Source organism: Mobula hypostoma, chromosome 6 (genome assembly GCF_963921235.1).
Source record: "Mobula hypostoma chromosome 6, sMobHyp1.1, whole genome shotgun sequence".
NCBI lineage: Eukaryota > Metazoa > Chordata > Chondrichthyes > Myliobatiformes > Myliobatidae > Mobula > Mobula hypostoma.
In genome coordinates this window covers 164,841,140-164,860,843 of record NC_086102.1, presented here as the reverse complement: position 1 = coordinate 164,860,843, position 19,704 = coordinate 164,841,140, and the positions used below count along the sequence as shown (strand labels likewise).

The window sequence follows — 19,704 nt, the reverse complement described above, 5'->3', positions numbered from 1 at the left end:
GACTGATCTGTCCGTAAACTCAGCTCCATCTACCTGCCTTTTCCCCATAATCCTTAATTCCCTTACTATGTAAAAACCTATCGAACTGTATCTTAAATATATTTAGTGAAGAAGCCCCAACTTCTTCCCTGCGCAGAGAATTCCACAGATTCACCACTCTCTGGGAAAAACAGTTTCTCCTCATCTCTGTCCTAAATCTTCTCCCCTGAATCATGAGGCAATGTCCCCTAGTTCTCGTCTCACCTACCAATGGAAACAACTGTCCTACTTCTATCTTATCTATCCCTTTCAAAATTTTGTATGTTTCTATAAGATCCCCTCTCATTCTTCTGAATTCCAGAGAATATGGTCCCAGGTGACTCAATCTCTCCTCATAGGTTAACCCCTTCATCTCTGGAATCAACCTGGTGAATCTCCTCTGCATTGCCTCCACAGCATAACACTTAATGAAAATATTTAATGTAAAATGTAAAGTCAAGAATTTCTTGGAGGATTCTCATAAAGTTCCTGCAAGAAGGGATTTAGGTTTTCTTTAATTTAACCTCAAAAAGTAACTTTGAAAACTTGTTTATGAATAAGCTACAAGATATCTAAAATAAATTAACTCAAGGAAACACTATTCCCTCCATGTTCCCAAGCCATCAGCAGTTAAATGCTCACTATCAATGCAAAAACTACAAAAAGTTGTCCAATGTTCATGCCATATTTCTTTCATATACTTCCTCCATATTTCTAAGAAAACCTGGTAATTACTTAATATGATGTTCACTTAGGTTACACTTCTACAATTTCTTACCAGCCTTTCAGAAAATTTGGAGAAAAAATGTTCAAACTGAGGAAAATTAAGAAAAATATTTCAATTAACCAAACCATTTGAAAGCACTGGAGGAAACTATGTACACAGTAATATCAAAATCCATTTTGTATCACAGTTTTGGATAAAGATAAGGTATTTAAACATTAAATTTTGAGTGAAACTAAGGTTTAGAAATGTGTAAGTTCTTGTGAAAAAAGACAAAACTCCCTTTTCTCCAAAAAAAACCCCCTTCAATATCAACGTTTTCCTTACACTGGCCTGCAGATTTACCGTTAGATTTCATGTATTATCCCAACTCTTGCTAAGCTACTACATGCCACATCATTTTACAATGAGTCAGTCATTTATAAAATTTATGTCTTCCTATAAAATTCAAAATCATGCAATAACTGGAGCTATAGCCTCTGAAAATAGTGAAAATATTTAACAAATTGGAGACCAATGAAAGTAATGCAAGTTTATAAATGTCAATCATATTAAAACTTATGCAAAATATGGTTTTTATCAAATGATGCAGTGTTCTAATATGTACAGATCATTTGAGATAAACCATTTTGGTTTTAAAAACCAAGACACAAAACTGCTCAGATTATAATTTAGGAAAATAGAACATGGTAGCTTTCCTTAAGTTAAGAAATTCACTCCAACATAAAAACTGCAAAGAAGGGTTAGAGGGCTGTTTTTGAACTCACTTCATTGAAAAATGCATCCAACAATTGAACTTTAAAAATTTAATCTGATACATTGCCTTGGCAAAGCCACACCTAGAATACTGTGAAAATAAAGGTAGATGCTGACAATCTGAAATCATGAAAGAAAATTCTGCAAACACTCTATGGGACAAAAAACAATGTGAATGCCAAGATCCAGGATCCTTTGTCAAAAACAGAGAGGATGGAAGAAAAATGAATTGCAGGGAAGGTGGGGGTGGATGATGGATAGGTCATTATGGGTGATGGGTTAAGGCGAGTGGACGATATGGGGATGAAGAAAGGTCTTGGCCCAAAACATCGACTGTTTACTCTTTTCTGTAGATGCTGTCTGGCCTCCTGAGTTCCCCATCATTTTATCTGTGTTGCTTTGGGGATAAGTTGTGATTACAGGTTGACAAGTTGTAAAGTCTTGCAAACAGTTCACCAGGTTATACTAACGGGGAGGGGATAGAAGCAGAGTCAATGCCACACGTGATGACTTAGAGCAAAATGTCCATTTCTCGTATCGATAAAGAAAGCAAATTAGAATTATTTAATATTGGGCCCAGAAAAATGAAGAGGTACAAGCTTGCCCTGGGTTTGTAACAATGCAAGATGCCAGAAACGAGCAAGTCAGAATGGGAGTTGGATAAAGAATTTCTGACAGAAAACTCAGAATTAACCCATGGACCCTGCCAGGTCAAATGGTGCACACGAGCTCGTTTTCAACATTAAAAGTGAAGTTTAGATGGGTACGTGGGTGGTAGGGGTATGGAGGACTATGATCCCAGTGCAGGTCAATGGAAGAAGGCAGATTAAATGGTTTGGCACAGACTGGATGAATGAAGGTTCTGCTCCTGTGCTGTATTTTTCTATGACTAAATGCAGAAGCTCCACAAAGTGATCACACAGTCTGCATTTAGTCTCTCCAGTGCTGAAAAAAAAACATTGTAAAGACTAAATAGAGTACATCACATTGGCAGAAGTACTGTACACTTAAATTGCTACTCCAACTGGAAAGATGGTGGGAAGTGAAGGGTTGAAAGGACAGGTATTGCACCTACCACATTTGCAAGAATATAACAAGAATGGTCCTTCAAATGTGGAGGATGGACAGGTAGAAGGTCCAGGGAATTCCATCCTTGAAAAATCAACAGCACCAGCAAATATTGGAAGTTTGAAATAAAAACAGAAAATGCTGGCAACACTCTGGAGTAATTTCATGTATTGTATTGTACTGTTGCCACACAAAAACAAATTTCATGACATGTGACTGATGATAAATCTGATTCTGATGTGGTTTTCTGTTGCGGACTGAGAGTGGGAAGGGGGCAGGGAGAAGCAAGTCATGGTTGGGAAGAAGGGAAGGGAGAGGGGAGGGAGCAGGAAGCACCAGAGGGACATTCTGTAATGATCAGTAAACCAATTGCTCAAAATCAAATGAACTTCCTGGTGTCTCAGGGCTGGGTACGTCAGCAACCGTACCGCTCCCTACCCCAGCACTCCTCCTCTGCTACTTGCCCCGCTGCCCTCCCGTGGTGCTCCATCTTAACCATTCCCAACATCTTTTGCTCCTGCCAGATCGACAAACTTGCCCTCCGCTCCACATTGACAAATCCAGTACCGTGCAAAAGTCCTAGGCACCCTAACTATATACATCATCTGTGCCCAAGGCTATCGCACCGTACTGTTAGTCCCTACAAAAGGCAGGGCGGGAGGAAGTGTGCTCAGCCATGGGAGCTTCTCGGCTTGAAATGAATATTTGTGGCTAGCCTATTTCTTGAGATGAAGACATCCAGAAAGGGAAGTCAGTCATGGACTCCATGACGGATGTGCACAAAGTGAAAATTGCCATCAAAAGCAATGGAACTTACATTCTGTGAGAGTGCAGAAAACAGCACAAATGAAGTCATTGCATACCACAGAAACCGTTAAAGGAGAAGATAGAATTATGTCCTAAAGGATGTGAAAAAAAAAATCTGTCCTATCTATCTCATGAACTCTAACTTGGGTCCAAGCGAAGTCCATACTTGATCTTAAAAAAGTAAGTAAATAAGAACAAACATTGTCCAATCCAAGGAAATGGGTCTATTGGTGGAAGATAACTGAATGGACATCCATTCAAGGAAGACATGGAAGACTATCAAGGCCTAATGATGCACTCCGATTTTCTATGTACAGTATGCTTCCATGTACTCAAAGGTTCAGGCAGGATCTTTGGAGAAAGAAAAAGAATTAACGTTTCAGGTCAATAACTTATTTTTCAGAACTGGGAATTGATGAGGGCAAAGACGTTCTGCGGTACAGTGAATTGTGTCAGGAATAGACAGAACACTAGATCTAAGAAAGTGTGGAGGGAAAGGGAAATGAGATGGATGTCACAAGGATTGATGGAGCCACGTGAAAGAGTGGGAACAAATCAGAAACAACAGAGCACAGCAAAACACAGCTCTGAGAAAGATTTATCTACACCATCCAAAAACCCCAGGAAGTTCTTCTCATCCAAGCCCATTCATATAATTGAATAATTTTACCAACTATAGAAAGGAGACACAAGAGACTGCAGATGCTGGAATCAGGAGCAAAAACCAAAATGCTGGAGAAATTCGGTGTGTCACAAAGAATCTGCGAGGAGGAGAGGGGGCAACTGTTGATTATTCACATCAAGTCCTTGCATCAGGAACACTCACAACATGCTGGAGGAACTCAGCAGGTCGGACAGCATCCGTGGAAAAGATCGGTCGACGTTTCGGGCCAGAACCCTTCATCAGGCCCGAAACGTCGACCGATCTTTTCCACGGATGCTGCCCGACCTGCTGAGTTCCTCCAGCGTGTTGTGAGTGTTGCTTTCACCCCAGCACCTGCAGAGTATTTTGTGTTTACCATGCATCAGGACAAAGTGGGGGCAGCCAGTATAAAAGAGGAGGGAGGAGAGGAGTGAGACAGGGGCAGGAGGTGACGGCTACACCATGGAGGGGTGAAGAATGACAGGTGGGGGTGGGGGGGAAGAGGGTGAGTTGTTCCCTTTCCTATACACCCCTCCAGCACCCCCCCACCATTACCTATGTTCATCCCCTTCCCTGCCATGGTTATATCCTCTTACTACCCACACATTTCACTAACTAGATCCCTCTCACCCATCTGCCCTTCACCTCTCCTCCAATTATCACCTTCCTCACTCATCTGACGCCTCATGTTCCCACTTTTCATTTTCCAGCAGCTGTTTCCACCTTCGCCCTTTTCTCCCTCCAAATAGCTCCATCTGCTTTTACACCCAACCATAACCCACCTGCCTTAGTCTCTCAGCTCCACGCCTCCCTCTTCTCTCCCACTGTCAGTAGGGAAATTATTGGAGGTTCACAAAGCAAAACAGAATGGATCCAGGCCTTTTAACACAATGAGTCAATGCTGACCATGGTGACCATCCAGCTTCCCAATATCCTGATTTTCCAAGTTCTCCTTAAATGATAACGTTGTACCTGTCTCAACCACTTCTTCTGCCAGCTCATACCATACGGTCACTACTGTGTGGAAAAAGTTGCTCTTCAACTCCCTTTTAAACCTTAATCCTCTCACCCTAAGTCTATGCCTCCCTTCCCCTGGGGAAAAGACCATTATCATCCACTTTATCCATGCCTTTCATAATTTACCCCCGATTCCAAGCAATAGAGACCTCACCTGGCCAACTCTTTCCTACAACTCCAGCCCTCCAGTCCTGGCACACCCTTGTCAATATTTCCTGCACACTTTCTAGTTTAACCACATCTTTCCTATGACAGGTTGACCAAAACCATACACTGTACTCCAAATACACTCTTACCAATGACTTGTACAACACCAACGTAATAACCCAACCCACGTACTCAATGCTCTGACTGATGAACACCAGTGCGCTAAACTCCTTTTTCACCACCATGTCTACCTTTGATATTGTTTTGAATTAACTACCATATGGACTTGTACTCCTAAGTCCCTCTGTTCCATTACACTCCCTAGTGCCTTACCATTCATGAAACAAGTCCCACACTGACCTGTATTTCCAAAATCCATCACCTCACACTTTTCTGTATTGAAATCTATTTGCCACTCCTCAGCTCCCTTCCTGAACTGATCAAGATCCCACTGTACCATCGCTACAACCATACCTCCTAATTTCGTCGTTTGCAAATTTATTGATCAAGCCGCCAAGATTCAGGATTGTTTAACATTATTTCCAGTACACGTGTAAAGGAGGACAAAATTATTACTACTCTGGATCCTATGCAGCACAAAAGGGACATAATAATAATAAACACATTAAATATAAACACATAAATAACAGGTAACAAGAGTCCCAAACCAGCACACCACTAATCACAGGCTTCCAGTCCAGAAAACCACCTTAGCCAACTCCGCCACCAAGCCACTTTTGAATCCTCCTAATCATGGACTCCACGGGACCCAACCTTACAGACCACCAACCATGCAGGGTATTGTCATAAGCTTTGCTAGAGTCCAAATTGCCAACATCCACTGCTCTAACCTCATCCACCTTTTTGGTTACTTCTTCAATAAACAAAAAAATTAATCAAGCAGGACTTCCCATGTACAAAGCCATGCTGAATCCATCCTATCTAACTGTATCCAATTGCCGGCAGATTCCATTGTTCAGAATTCTCTCCAGAAACTTCCCTGCTACTGAAGTCAGGTTGATGAGCCTATAGTTCCTTGGCCTGTCCTTGCTACTCTTCTTAAACAACAGAACTTTGAAATCTTACAGTCCTTGGGAACTTCACCAGTGGCTAACTTTGAAGCAAATATCTGCCCAGAATTAGCCCTGCTCCAGTTTAAAACCCTACCCTGTGGACCTATTCTCTCCTTTTCCATCACTATCTTGAAAAAAAGTATAACTACAGTCACGGGAGCCAAAGAGCTCGCTCACTGCCACGACACTTTCTTGCTCTGCCTCAGTCCCTAAAAGGAGATCCGGCATTCCACTCCCTGAGCAAGAACCTCTATATATCAACATAAGAAAGTTTCCTGGGCACATTTCAACAAATTCCACCCTGTCCAGGCCCTTAACACTATAGGTAGCCCAATCAATACTGGGGAAATTAAAATCTCATTAATACAATCATTATTCTTAAAACTATGAGCCATTTATCTACACACCTGCACCTCAAGTTCTGACTGACTATTAGGGGCGGAGGTCAATAATACAGCCCTATGAAAGTAACCCTCCCCTTCTTGTTTCTAGGTGTCCTTCCTGAGGAACAGGCACCCTGTCTGGCCACAGCAGAGGTGGGGAGAACCCTAGCCAGGGTAAACCCAGCAAAGCTGTAGGGCCAGACAACATACCTGGTCAGGTGCTGAGGGAGTGTGCAACCCATCCAATAGAGGTCTTAATAGACATCTTTAATATCTCTCTTGAACAGTCCACTGTCCCCCTGCAGGCTTCAAGATGGCCACCATCATTCACGTGCCCAGGAGAGCAACAGTTACTGGCCTAAACAATTACCATCTAGTCACACTGACTGCAACAATCATCAACTGCTTTGCATGGCTGGTAATGGACCATAAAAATCCCACCTTACAGCTATATTGGACCCTTTCCAGTTCTCCCTCCACTCAAACCGGTCCACTGAAGATGCCATAGCCTTGGCGCTTTACTCTGTCCTGTCCCATCTAGTAAATGATGCCTCATAAGCCAGGATGTTGTTCATCAACTTCAGCTCAGCGTTTAACACGATCATTCCTCAGAGGCTGGTGGATACTGTTCTTGTTGAGACTCAACATCCCTCTCTGTAACTGGATCTTGGACTTCTTGATGGAAAGACCACAGTCAGTCTGAGTTGGCAGCAGCATCTCAAGCTCCATCACGCTGAGCACCAGTGTCCCCGCAGAGCCGACTGCTGACTCAAGGCTACACTGCCAGATTGAGCTCAAACCCCGTCATAAAGTTCGCTGAAGATACTACAGCAGCTGGCCTCATCAGCAACAATGATGAGTCAGCACACACAAAATACTCTGCAAATGCTGGGGTCAAAGCAACACTCACAACACGCTGGAGGAACTCAGCAGGTCAGGCAGCATCCGTGGAAAAGATGAGTCGACGTTTCAGGCCGGAACCCTTCGTCAGGACTGAAGAGGGAAGGGGCAGAGGCCCTATAAAGAAGGTGGGGGGAGGGTGGGAAGGAGAAGGCTGGTAGGTTCCAGGTGAAAAACCAGTAAGGGGAAAGATAAAGGGGTGGGGGAGGGGAAGCAGGGAGGTGATAGGCAGGAAAGGTGAAGGAGGAATAGGGGAAAGCACAATGGATAGTAGAAGGAGGCGGAACCATGAGGGAGGTGATAGGCAGCTGGGGGAGGGGGCAGAGTGAAATAGGGATAGGGGAAGGGAGGGGGAGGGAATTACCGGAAGTTGGAGAATTCAATGTTCATATCAAGGGGCTGAAGACTACCTAGACGGTATATGAGGTGTTGCTCCTCCAATCTGAGTTTAGCCTCATCATGGCAGTAGAGGAGGCCATGTATGGACATATCTGAATGGGAATGGGAAGCAGAGTTGAAGTGGGTGGCTACCGGGAGATCCTGTCTGTTGTGGCGGACGGAGCGGAGGTGCTCGACGAAGCGGTCCCCCAATCTGCGTCGGGTTTATGCACAAACATAAACCCAAACAGTCCTTCCAGGTGAGGCAACACTTCACTTGTGAGTCTGTTGGGGTCACCTATTGCATCCGGTGCTCCCAGTGCGGCCTCCTCTACATCGGTGAAACCCGACGCAGATTGGGGGACCGCTTCGTCGAGCACCTCCGCTCCATCCGCCACAACAGACAGGATCTCCCGGTAGCCACCCACTTCAACTCTGCTTCCTATTCCCATTCAGATATGTCCATACATGGCCTCCTCTACTGCCATGATGAGGCTAAACTCAGGTTGGAGCAGCAACACCTCATATACCGTCTAGGTAGTCTCCAGCCCCCTGGTATGAACATAGAATTCTCCAACTCCCGGTAATTCCCTCACCCTCCCTTCCCTTCCCCTATCCCTATGTCACTCACCCCCTCCCCCAGCTGCCTATCACCTCCCTCATGGTTCCGCCTCCTTCTACTACCCATTGTATTTTCCCCTATTCCTCCTTCACCTTTCCTGCCTGTCACCTCCCTGCCTCCCCTCCCCCACCCCTTTATCTTTCCCCTTACTGGTTTTTCACCTGGAACCTACCAGCCTTCTCCTTCCCACCCTCCCCCCACCTTCTTTATAGGGCCTCTGCCCCTTCCCTCTTCAGTTCTGACAAAGGGTTCCGGCCGGAAACGTCGACTCATCATTTCCACGAATGCTGCCCAACCTGCTGAGTTCCTCCAGCGTGTTGTGAGTGATGATGAGTCAGCATACAGAGAAGAGGTGGAAAGGCTTGTCAAATGGTTCAAGAACAACCTGAGTCTCATGTGGACAAGACAAAACAGACAATTGTGGACTTCAGGGAGGCACAAGTCGACAATGGCTCTGCTGTGGAGAGTGAAGAGCAGAAAGTTCCTTGGTGTGTGCATCACAGACAATCTAAGCTGGACCCACAAAGCCCCCTCACTAGTCAAGAAGGCACAGCAGCCTCCACACTTTGAGCAGATTGATGCATGTAAAGCTGCCCGCCCCCATTCTGGCAACTTTCCACAGCTGCACCTTCGAGAGCATCCTGTCTGGCTGCATCATTGTGGTATGGAAGCTGCAAGACCCTGCCCCCATTTGTGACATTTACCAGGAGTGTTGTACATGAAGGGCCTAACACATTGAGGATTCCCACCACACATCCCACAATCTCTTTGACCCACTACTATCAGGAAGGAGATACAGAACCATCAGGACTAGGACTGCCAGACTGGCCAACAGCTTCTTCCCTCAGGCTGTGGGACTAATGACGAGCTCTCATCATCATGACAGTGAGCAGTTTCCTGCTTACTTGTGCTGTGTTTTACTACATGCATTTGAATTATATTTATTATATAATATTGTGGTTTATGTGTTTTTTTGTGATACATGTTGTGTTGGTGTACCGTGGTCCGGAGGAATGCTGTTTCATTTGGTTCTATATATGCACAGGCAAATGACAATAAACTTGAATTTGAAGCTGAAGTCCTAAATACACGGCCTCACTGAATGATTCTGCAAAAATCCCATTTCTCAGTACTCCTGTTATGTCCTCTCTTGTCAAAAAAGGCCAGATAGCTCTTCACTTACTTGCTACTGCTCAGAGACCCACCCCTTGCCAAACTCATTTACAATCCCCCCATCTAAATCCAGCACATTTCCCTGCAAGGATATTGGTCCCTCATTGATTCGAGTGCAAACTACCCCTCTTGTACAGGTTGCCTCTACCCTAGAGAAGATCCCAAGGGTTCACGGCCCCTGCACCTGCTCCTCAGCTACAAATTCATTTGTTCTCAATTCATCTCTTATGAAACATCCCTCTATTTCTGACCTCACTGGCACATGGCACTAGGAGTAATCCAGAATCACTACCTTACCAGACTCATTCTGTAAGATCCCAGTCCTCATTCTACTTATACCATGTGTACCAACACAGAGTGCAATCACCTCAGGCGGTTCCCCCTCCCCCTTGAGAATCTTCTGCAGTCGTTGAGACACATCATTGACCCTGGCAACTAGGAAGCAACACACCACCCTGGCTTCTCCTCTATGCCCCCAGAATCTCCTGCCCTTCCCACTATCAAGTCTCCTATCACTATCATCCTGTCTGAATGCCCTCTGGGCCAGCTGCAGTACCAGATACCTGACTACTAACGCTAGACCCTGAAAGAACATCTCCCTCAACAGTACCCAAGGGGGCATACCTGTTACTGAGGGGAATGGGCACAGGGTAACCTTGCAGTGATTGTCCACTCTCCTTACTTCGCGGGCTGGTCGCTTGTCTATCTGAAGCCTGTAACCACCCCAATGAAATTTTCACCTATGAGTTTCTTGGATTTCCAGATGGTCCTAACTTCAACCCACTCCTGCTCCAGTTCCCTCACCTGGTCTGTCAGGTGCTACAGCTAGGTGCACTTCCCATAAATCTAGTCATCAGGAAGACTGCCAGGTTCCTGGACTATCTTGCAGGAACAGATTCCACTGCTCTAACTATTGTCCTGCCTACACTGAATTAAGTACCAAGGATGAACAGCAAAAATAAATCCTCTTCTGACCTGTGCCCCTTTACCAAAGCCTCAACTCCCCAATCTCAGAATTTCTGTGCCAAAAAAGCTGTTCCACTTGAACTCATCTTCCTTTTATTGGATAAAGTGCTCCCTAATTAGCCAATCAACAAGACTTGACTTTACAAAGTTTCTGCTCTCACTCCAAACACCTAGGCAACTTAGAGCCTCTTCAGACTGAAGCCTCTTGACCCAAAGCCTCCCCACTCCTACAATGGTCCATTCTCACAAAGCCTGCTCCCAAAATAGCTGTTCCACTTCACCCAACCTGCTTCTTATTTGCTGCTGATAAACAGTTAGTCAGCCAATCACCTATTCACTACCTCTTTTGCAGTCCTGTACAGTGAAATTCATGAGGATGTCCCAAGACACTTCTCAAACTCTCCTGCTCTCAACTCCAAGGTGACAGGATTTACTTGCATTTAGAAAAGCAGGACATAATAGGGACAGCCAGCATTAATCCATGCTGGGGAGGGGCACTCAAACATCAGGCGGCATGGTAGCATAGTGGTTAGCAAAACGCTTCACAGTACAGGCGACCCAGGTTCAATTCCCACCACTGCCTGCAAGGAGTTTGTACGTTCTCTCCATGACCACATGGGTTTCCTCCGGCTGCCCTGGTTTCCTCCCACAGTCCAAAGACCCACCGGTTGGTATGAATTCTAGGCTGGGGTTACACTGGGGGATGGCTGGGTGACACGACTCTGCACTGTGGCTCAGTAGATTTGTGAGGAGTGATAAATATGACTGATGAGGGTAGGGCAGTGGATATTGTACACCTGGACTTTAGAAAAGCAATTGACGAGGCCCATGATGGCAGATCAACTCAGAAGACATGGGACTGATGGTGAATTGCCAAGTTGAATAAGAATAAAAATTAGCTTGTTCACAGAAGGCAGAGGGTAGTGGTAACCAGTAAATGGAGGTGAAGTATAGGTAACTCAGACAAAATGCTGGAGGAACTCAACAGCTCGGGCATGATCTATGGAGATGAATAAATGGTCAATTTTCCAGGTCGAGACCCTGCATCGCAAGTCCTGATGAAGGGTCTCAGTCCGAAACATGAACTGTTTATTCCTCTCTATAGATGCTGCCTGACCTGCTGCATTGCTCCAGCATTTTGTGTGCATTACTCTGGATTTCGAAAACCAGCATCAGCAGAACCTCATCTTTAAAGTACAGGCAAGTTGAATCTAAAAGAAGTTAAATGGACAAATGAGAGTTATTGTATTTCAGCAGGTCAAATGCAAGAAGTTATATCATAAGTGACAGGGCACTCTGAAGCATTGTTGTACTGAGGGATCCCTGAAAGTGGAAACACAAGTGGATAGGTGGTAAAGGAAGCAGATTAGGGGCACTGGGTACTATAGTTGGCAAGTCAGGTTGCACTGTAAAAAAAAAACTTTGCTTAGGCTATTCTTGGAGTATTGTGTGTGGCATTTTTCACCCTACAGCAGGGGTTCCCAACCTGGGGTCTATGGACCCCTTTCTTAATGGTATTGGTCCAGAGCATAAAATACGTTAGCAACCCCTGCCCTTCAGGAAGAACCTGGAGGCTTTGCAGAGGGTGTAGAGGTTGTTCATCAGAATGTTGCATGAATAGAGATGCTGTTAAAGGAGAGGGTGGACAAATCTGGATTATTTTCTCTGGAGTGTCAGAGGCATCTAGTTAGAAGTACGTAAGAGGTACAGATAGAATAAGATAGTCAGAGTCTTTCGCCCATGGGGAAATGTTAAACACCAGAGGAGATATAAAGCTGATCTGAGGGGCAAATTTAGTTTAAAGGTAACAGAGTAATGGGTGCATGGCACGTACAGTCAGAGGAGGTGGTGCCACATACAATAGCAACACTTCAGACATTCAGAGAAACTGATGAACTGAACTGGAAGGGAATGGGGAGACATAGACCACATGCAGGAGGATGGAATTATTTAGATTGCCATCATGGTTGACTAAACATGATGGGCTGAAAGACCGTTCCTGCACACTACTGTTCTAAGTAATCACTAATGAGGTTACTTTAATTCAGCAAACTAGAAGCAAATTGTTTAGAGTTGGCTAAAAGTTACATCTCAGTTTTTACTAATTCTGTATATTTTAACAAAATCATAAGCTTACAATACTAAGTAAAATGATTTTCTTTCAGCCATTAAGACACAAATGGAAGCGTACCAACAAAATTTAGACACTTATGTACTTTCAAATTAACAAAGACACTGTATTTCATTTGACCAATAACAAGTAATCTATATTTATAAATCTACAGATCTTAGTTTCTGAAGAGGACAAACACATTTTTAATTATTTAAACACAAATTTAAATGGAGATTATAATTTGAAAATAGGCAAAATAGTCCTCTTTAAGAGGTTAGAATTTCTGACCCATTAGCAATGCCTTCTCAGGCTTCACAAGAGAAAAAAAAAATTTCCTGTTTAACTTGGGAAATTTAAGATTCAGATGTTTCGGTGCAGTTGCTAAATCAGCTAATCTTTAGAACATAACACTGAGCTTGAAGCTTTTGTTGGCACTTTGCTCAAATCAACACATTCCAATTCTCAATTTCTATTTCAATATTCAACTCCGCTTTATTCAGTTCTTTGGGTTGGGGTAAAACCTGTTCAGTGGAACATATTAGGAGCACAAAACTATATTAAACCATTGTGCCAACATATAATTATTTTTAAGTAGAAAATAAAGGAAATATAGGTTCTGCAGACCTTACTGTGCCTCACCAGAAATAAATATCCAGAAAGGAGCTTTCTACACGATCAGGAAATCACACCAATGCCTTTACTTTCTGAGGAAGCTGAAGAGAGGTCGACTATGTGCATCTACACTCACATCATTCTTCAGATGTGCAACAGAGAGCATCTCAACAATCTGCTTCAGTGCACGGTACGGAAACTGCACTGCAGCAGACAGGAAAGCTCTACACAGGGTAGTCAATATTGCCTGTTGCATCATTGGCAACAACATGGACCTATAGACAGAAAGATTCCAGAACAGGGCCAGTAACATCACGAAGGATCCCATCCACCCTGCTCACAGACTTTTCGTCCCCCTCCCACCAGGAAGGAGGTACATAGCATCCACGCCAGGATCACCATACTCCACACAGTACTTTCCCCACGGAGTAACGCTGATCAACACATCCACTTGCTAACCCGCCCCTCCACACCCCCAACCACCAATATTTTATCATTTCCTATCAGTCATACAAGCCATCTTGTGTATTTTTACTTACTGTATTGTTTTAATTATTGTATTCTTTATTGCATTGTATTTTTTGTGCTGCATCACATCTGGAGTAATAATTAACCTTTACCCTTGTGTACTGGAAATGACACTAAACAATCTTGAATTTTCTTTCCCCCACCATTGAAAATTAAGTTTTCAATTTAGGTGAGAAGAGATCACCATGTAAGTTTTATTTTTAGTTTCCATTTACCCCATTAAAATTCGCTGAGGTAGTTATAACTGTCTCCATACTTAAGGTGATATTTTATAGGGCAAAGTATGCAACTATTACTTGATTTTAGGATAAAATTTAGTTAAAATCATATTTTACAGTTCCTTTGAAGTGTACTTAGCAAATGAAACATTTTAGAAAAAGGGAAAGAGATTTTGTATTTTTCCAAATGCATACGGCTACATTTTAAAATACATGCAAATAGCTACTTCAGAAAGTATAGATATACATCTACATTCAAAGATTTAAACAGAGCATACTCAGATGAAAAGAATTTAAGGCATTACACATTCCTCAATCAAATCTGTATTCCTAACAATTAGTCTTATTCAAAAATACTGTTGTGTTATTGATCTAAATTTTGTGTTCTGAAAATGAAGTACTTGCAGGAAACTTACTTCCCGTGATAATGAATCATTACTCAAAGCACTGCTTTCATGCTGAATATCAAATGGAAAAACAGCCTTAAGCATTGTACGGAGATGTTGTATGTATAATGCAAAATACATAAAATTATTTTTGCATCATCCTTCAGAACAATATTACAATTATACTTTATTTCTCTTCCTTAATGAATCATGCCAAGGGTTTTTAGAATGTTATACAGCAATGCACAACTGAGTTTGTAGTCAGAAATTACTTACCTAATAAAAATGTGTTCGTATTTTGCTCCATGTTTGTTCTGTAACCTGGCTCTCAACAGCCACTTAAGTGCAACGTATAACAAGTTTTACTGCTATACACTCTAATTTTCTGTCCTGCAGTCATGTTTCAGTTCCGCTAAAATTGCTTGTGGTTTGAACTAGAGTGCCCCGAATAAAGCTTCATCTGTTGCAGACCTTTTGAATGTTAAACTAAACAAATCCTAATTCACTTAAGAATTAGGAAATCTAGAGACACGATCTTTTTAACTGTAGTGTGGTTAAATTAACTTTGCTTACCTTCGAAACGTTTGTCTCTTTCAAAGCTTCAAATTTGTACAGTTCCCTGAGCTTCTTTCTGTTTGCTTCCTGTTAGCTGTATGTAGAACGTCAGACTTCCTCACTGCACCCCATTTGACATTAGTGCACTCATTGAAGTGGTTAAACTCAGTGGAACAATGCTATTGGCTTCTTTCCACTTTCAAAAATCATACTTGTAACCCTGAGTATAACTCTGACCTAAAATTAAAATTCTTTCCTGCACTTACCCATAGGCTCCTGTCATAAACATTTCATCAACTTCTGAAATTTAGCTGTTAATATATAACTAAAAAGATTTATATTTTCAAATCCTTTTCCTTGACACTTTTCAAAGCAGGCCATTTTATTCAGTTTATCTTAATTTATATTTAATATGCCATTCCAGATCCTCAAACTTAATGAAAGTCAAATAGCCATCCTCCCAGCATTCCTCCAACCCAATTTTAATTTTAAGTCACAACTTAAAAGTAGAAACAGCAGCACTTGCAACAGAGGTATTTGTAATTCAAAAGCAAATGCAGGCAGAATTTTCTTTGTCAACACACAAAATATCTTCATTGGGGTAAGCTTAGCAGTCTGCATGCACATTTTGCTGAGTGAGGTACAATTGTTGATTTACATTTTTGGAAGACGCCTTAGGAGTTTTAAAAAATCTTCTAGTTTTAAAAAATGTACATATTTTCTGAGTTCCTTGATCAAAAAAGGAAGCACCCTACATCTTTTTGACAGCTTGCTGCATAGCAGAAAGCTACTTAATTTCCTCTTAAGTTTTTTTAAAAAATGTTCTGTCATCTGCAAAATTCACACATCTAGGTAAATGAATGTAATTTTCTGCGGTGTGATCAGAAGTATCAACATATTCAAACAAATAATTGGACTGGAAACACATTCTAGTCATTAAGTGTCATGCTATTACAAACATGCGAAGAAGCTGTCCATCAGAATATTCCAGATTCTCTCGTATACAGGCAGAAATTTTCAAAGAATATGAATTTCTTTCACATCGGCTCCCTAAATTCTATTGTTTATCAATTTATATTTTCTATCAATAACGTCAGGAATGCTGCAAACATAAGAAAACTGGAACAGAAGACCACATGGCCTCTCGAACCCATCTTGCCATTCAATACCATGACTGATCGCTCTCAGAACTCACCTGCTCTTTGCCATTTCCCCTTCACCCTCAATTCCCGCATCCTTCCAGAATGTATTTAAATCCTCTTTAAATATTCCTAATCATCTGCCCTCCAGGGTAGAGATTTCACCACCCTCTACAAGAATGCACCTTCGTTTTAAACGATCACACCCTCATCTTGCAAACAGCAGTAATAATTCATTTTCCTCAGAATCAACACTAATAACTTTATAAAATGTTTCTCAAATATAAAAATCACTATATCATAAGTACAGCACATTAGATCGTCCTAATATCAAAACAAGAAGTTATTTGTTCTATTTTTTTAAAAAAGGGACAGAAAATGCACACAATGTTTGCAAATATAAAAAGAGGAAACATTTTTGTTATGTTCTCATTCTACTATAAAAATTAATCTGTGTAATTAGGAAAAAGGGAATGAAATCTATCCATTCCCTAACAGTATCTCAATCCTTAACTTCTTTTAAAGTAGCAAATACTGCTAGAGTAAAGAGAAAAAAAAAGACTTCTTGACCATCTTTTAGATAATGACTCTTGCACAAAACTTGGTTTCATAAAACTGTCCACAGGGCCATTGGTTGAGCAGGATACTGGTACTAATGAAGTTTACAGACAGCTCCTGTAGTAGCTTGCCTTACCAACATCCACCTGATCTATGCAGAAATTACCTCTTCCTTCTTAGGACCGAAGATGATTTGCACCATTTCAGGATTTATGGCTTCCGAGGTGACAGGTCAAGCCGACGTAGCAACTGCTGACTCCAGCACGTGGAGAAGCAGGTGCCCAGTTGAACAGGCAGGTGCATAGTTTGTGAGACAGTGTGCTCCTTACCCAGGACATCCGTAAGCTGTGAGTGCACGGGGTCAAAACTTCCCATCGCCACCTTTCTCCATTGTGAGGCAGTCACCAGGCAAAAGAATCTCAGGAGTCAGCAGGAATGTTGTTGCTTTCTCCCAGGAAGCTTTTGAGCACACCCTTCAAGTTTTCCCTCTGGGTAATTTCTTCCCATGCATCCTTGGGATGTGGGAAGAAGCTGGAATATCCATGGCAAACTCACACAGTCTAAGAGGGCACATGCCAACTCCACACAGGGAGCACCAGAGTTTATATCTGAACCTGGATCTCTACAACTGCATAACTGGGTCACCTGTCTTTCCTACACACTCTCCCCCTGTACAGGGATATTGCTATCCCAGGAATCCTCGTGAACCTTCCAAGTATGTCCCTATGATGTATCTCTTCACATTCCTTTTTGGGATCTAGATTTTGATGATATTTATTGCCCATCCCTCAAGAAGGCAGTGGTGGCTGCCATTTGAAAGAATTGCAGTCCTTCCTGTGAACAGTGAAGGGCCAGCAACGTATTCCCATCTCAGGATCATATTCAACATTGTGATCTCGGCAGCAATACCCTTGTCCTCTTTGGCAGTAGAGGGCTCATGTTTAGGAAGTAGACATTACGTATCACAGCCACTGCATGGTGTTGAAACTTCACAGCAGTTCATTTTCCACCACCCTGATGTGGCAGGACAGCAGACTCTTTGCTCTGACCTGTCACGGAGAGATTGTTTTGCTCTCTACTGCATGTATATACGCGCAGTGCACTGCAGTACCACGAGGCTGGCACCTCCATTGTCAGGTATGCCTGCAGCTGCTTCTGGCTCGTACTTCTGCATTCCTCATTGAACCGAGGTTCATCCCCCAGCTGCATGGCAACAGTGAAACGAGGACATGGGACACAACATTCACCAATTCTCCATTACTTGTTCCACTAGGTACATACTCTAAGAAATGCCACTTTCCCTTCATAAATCCAAGCTGACTTTGTGGTGTATCCAGCAGTGCTGAGGCTTATGGTACAAACATTGGGATATAGTACTATTCTTCTCAAGGCATTCTGTAATTACATCTTATAAATTAAGATTTTAGCATTTCTCCTGCTCCTGACTTCAGGCCAATAGATCAGTCATTCCCTGCTTGCTCTCTTGCTTCTTTCTTAAATAACCTGTGTTGCCAGACTAAATAATAGTAAATCCAGTTCTGACGAGCTCCATGTCTTCTGTGGGGTCAGTTTGTCCACCCTTAGACCAGTGCTCTGGTGCCTGTCTGCAACTGTATGACTACTTTGGATTGTGTTTAGATCAGCAACAGTCATGTAATTGAATAATATGCCATCTGTGGTTTAGCTCATGATGTCTGTGAGCTGCAAGATGTGGATGATGAACGTGCTAAATGTGTGCTGATGGAGTTAGGTAAGCATTTTGGCTGATGGTCATTACTGGAAGTGAATAAGAAAGATGTGGTGGATGAACAGTATTAAGTGCTTTTGTGTAATTCTATTTCAAGGTTCCACCACTGACCTAAACTTCTGTAAAATCATTCATTGTTGCAGGACAACTTCTAGGTTCTCCAAACACTAATCCAGGAATTAACATTTAATCCAATCTTCTTTTACTATCTCTCAGGAACACCACTTGAGGGTCTACCTCAGCAAAAAGACACCTCTTACATCAATGCTTTGAAAAGAAAAGGAATCTTCTCTTTTTCCTATATAATACTATCATTGAAAATGTACAAAGTCAACTTCAGTTACAGAACACCTATGGCAACATAATGCACTTCACCTTTAAGTAGTTCAAGTTTGTGTCAGGTACCAACCATTCACGAGATTGTGCTTCCTGGTTTAAGTAGAGCAGTGTAGGTGTAGGTGAGCCCCTCAAGGAAAATTTGCTCTCGCTGCTAAGGCTATGAACTAATGATCATAGCTGGCCTCAATTAAGTTAGCATAACCCAGAGAAAACAGTCTACATTTGATGTGCTGCCTACAGTGGAAGCAACAACACAGACTAATTACACATAGGGGTTTTTGGGAGCTATCCAACCTAACTATTGTGGCTCATTTGCATCCAGTCTGCCCTGCTTGTATCAATTTTGCCATTTTCACTGACTCTTGTCGTCCATCCACATCACCGTATTTATATTTGATATATGCCTTTTTGTTTTGTTTCCCTTCCCCTGGTTTAGTTTCTTCCTGAATGATGTTCATCTGTAATATTCACCAATCCTAAAGAGATATCTATAGACTTCGAACATCTATAGACTTCGCACATTGACATTTTATTTTTAGTTACTTATGTTGGTTGGCTGAATAAATTAAAACTTCAGTGTTCATAGAGAGTATAACTTCAGCTCAGAAGCAATCTTCCAATTTTGCTGGGTGATATCAAACATTTTCTAGTGTGTTTTTTTTAATCTAGCTAGAAGTTTCCTTGACCATGTGTATTAATTTAAGTGTCATGTCTTAATCAAAGAATGAGATCTATTTACCAAGAATCTTCTAAATCTTTTTCTTTATTTCCAAACATCCATTGAGAGCCTTGCAATGATTTAAACTACGAAATGAAGTTTAAAGCTTGTAAAAT

The 19,704-nt window shown here is 42.3% G+C and overlaps 1 protein-coding gene across 3 annotated transcripts in view; it reads right to left on the bottom strand.

Annotated features, from left to right (window-relative positions):
- Nucleotides 1-19,704, bottom strand: part of wipf1b (WAS/WASL interacting protein family, member 1b) — a 126,977-nt gene that overhangs the window by 86,105 nt on the left and 21,168 nt on the right. Inside the window, exon 1 of one of the 3 annotated variants that reach the window (XM_063052139.1) lies at nucleotides 15,106-15,192. The exons of 1 other annotated variant lie outside the window; for it this stretch is intronic. The gene's annotated coding sequence lies outside the window, so the exon portion shown is untranslated. Of the gene's footprint in view, nucleotides 1-14,808; nucleotides 14,854-15,105; nucleotides 15,193-19,704 lie in introns of those variants that run through there. One more of the 3 variants, XM_063052142.1, reaches the window with a different exon arrangement.